The following is a 2,878-nucleotide window of genomic DNA, read 5'->3' on the forward strand; positions in this document are numbered from 1 at the left end:
TGGGAAAATATTTTCTAAGATGGGAAATAAAATTAAAAAAAAAACCCAGAATGAATAATACAAAAACCTGAAGAAGATTATGTAACATTACAGAGAGGCTAATACAGTATTTTGGGTGATTATACGTGTTATTCTGTAATGTTACACACGGGCGCTGATGGATCGGCAAGTCTTTTTTTGTGTCCGAAATGAATGGACTCAGGACTCACCTTTCATCCTATTTTATATTGTATATATAAATATATAAATGTGGATATAATCTTAAATCTTGATTACCTGGGACACTTTATGTATGTATGTATATATATATATATATATATATATATATATATATACACACACACACATATACATACATACATACACACACATATACACACACATATTCAGGAGAAGGAACAAATACTGGAAATATAACTCGCCCGAGTATTGCTTTAGCATTGATAAAGGGACACATCAGTGGCTATAATGAAATAGGCATCAATAGTGATACAGAATGGACACCTTATATGTCTTGGTTTCAGTTGAGGCAACCAGGGAAGTCCCTAAACCAGAGAAAAATCAAATTTTTTATGAAAATATATATATATTTTTAAATGCATGCACCAGGTTGATACCAGGTAAAAATACACTGGAGTGCAAAATGGACGCCAACTTGCATTAAAAAAAAAAAAAGACAAATTTTCATTAAAATAAATTATATAAAAAACAAAACAAATAAAACGTTCTCCCTAAAATGTGGACCCGGCCTCAGTTACAGTACACAGTCCTGTTAATGTGGGTGTTTTCGTTATATCGCTGTTACTCTATTATCTTTGTTTTGTTCAGGATATTGATATGTTTTTAAGTTATTTGGTATTCATCTAGTTGGTTATACTTATAATGTTAGTTCCCTGTTTTGAGATTATTATCAGGACTGCAATATATTGAGTTGTAGTATAAATACTTTTTTTGTTCCTAAAATAGGGGTCCAGGATCAGGTACAATTGGGCACCCATCCAAATAAAACATTGTTTTATTCACCTTATTTATACATTTAAGCCATCATTTAGTATAAAAAATATTGTAAGAAAAGGAGATCAAAACAAATGATATATACATACACAGAATATAGTAGAGATAAAGATCAGACCGGAACCAGAACCCCGCCGTTTACAAGACGTCCCATGATGTCAGAAGGATGTAATGCAACATGAAACGAATGACAGCACAAAGCATCCTGATGTGTCCGAACGGGTTTAATCAAATATCTCTACGTGAACTACGCTGGCTGCAAAACAAAAAGCACCTGGTGCGGTATCCGGTTCCTACATCCGCGGTACCGAGCAGGAGCCTCTGTGCTTTCTGTCCGCCTATCGCCGGAACCCATAATATAACTTACTGTACTGCTCTACAGAATCAGCTGGTGCTATATGAGTAAAAGTATAGACGGTAGCCTGGAAATAACGGCTAATTATGAAAGTAACATTTCAAGGCGTATATATCCATAACATAATACTATGGCTTCCAGGCCACCGCGCTGCAGGGAAGGGCTGCAATGTTTACATTCACAGACCCTGGTGTTCCTTTTCACAAAGTCTCCAGCATTGCCACAAGTGACAATTATCAGCGCAAGGCATCTAAGACTTTGGGTAATTAAAACATCTAAACAAAGCACGGCCCTTCTGCAAGTCTCTGCAGCCCGGGAATGCGAAGCATGTTCCCTTATCAATGCTGTCAGCAGGAGCCCAAATCTAAGGAACAACAAGGAATCACGCTTTAAACTGAAAGGCAATTGTAAACACATGCGCACAATGCTTCTTACAGATGGCACATTCATGTACGCAACATACAAATAAAAAAATGAAACGTTCTGCGGAAAAGCACATGTTGAAAAAATCAAGTTGGGAAAAAACAAGATACAAGTCCTATATATATACATAACAAGAATAAACAGACACACATACTTATATACAAGTATAACATACATACGAAAATGCAAACCTTTGAGAAAGGTGATCTGGGTATAAGGATAAGACATAACAACAAAAACAAGCACTGTCAACGCATACTTCAAATATCTGAGCAAAAAAACCCAGTTTTCTGAAAATATAGAACGCAGATTACTTAAAAAGTTAAATATTTACAGGAACAAAGTGGTTCACGAAAAAAACAAAACAAACTAAAGTATTTAAGAAATGTGGATGATATATATATATATATATAACACATAGGCTGTTCCCTTGCCGGCGGGTGCACAGCGATCTCCCTTTCGCGTAACGTGCCTACATTTAAATGGATTTACTATACTTGTAGGTGTGTTCTCACGAACGTTCTGTGGCTGAAGGCATGTATAAAAAGTAAGATCTTACTGTACATATAGTCCGTGTCTCCCTCTATGCAGCAAAGACGACTTCTTTCATTTCCCATAGCACTTCAGTCTAAATCCAAACAAACACTGCTCGATCTTACTAGCCCCAGACAGCTCGTGGAGCGAGAACCCCAAGCAGTCCCGCCTACTGTAGGGTAAAAACTATGCCTGAGGATACACAATTCTTGAACGCTCAAACCATGTGAAACAGGCACAGTTTATCACAACAGGCTGTTCTTTACAAGACTTCATAACTTTATTGTGAGTTTAGTCTTGGATCTAGCGTTTTAAACATTTGTGACACACGTTAAATTCACATACACACTATAACCTACAAGAGAATCAAAGCGCTGATGGGGGTATTGATGTAAGATTCCCTCTTTTCTTAGCCCCGGCACTTTATGGAATGGGCCACCAGCATTCAGCTCTAACATCAAACAACTTTACAGAAGTGGTACGAGCATATAATGGAAGGGTCCCAGGCAGATAATGGGGCGGAAAATGGCAAAGCTTGCGAACAGTGGGCAA

Source organism: Sceloporus occidentalis, unplaced genomic scaffold, assembly GCF_023333645.1.
Source record: "Sceloporus occidentalis isolate IW3139 unplaced genomic scaffold, rSceOcc1.0.p SCAF_195, whole genome shotgun sequence".
Taxonomy (NCBI): Eukaryota; Metazoa; Chordata; class Lepidosauria; order Squamata; family Phrynosomatidae; genus Sceloporus; species Sceloporus occidentalis.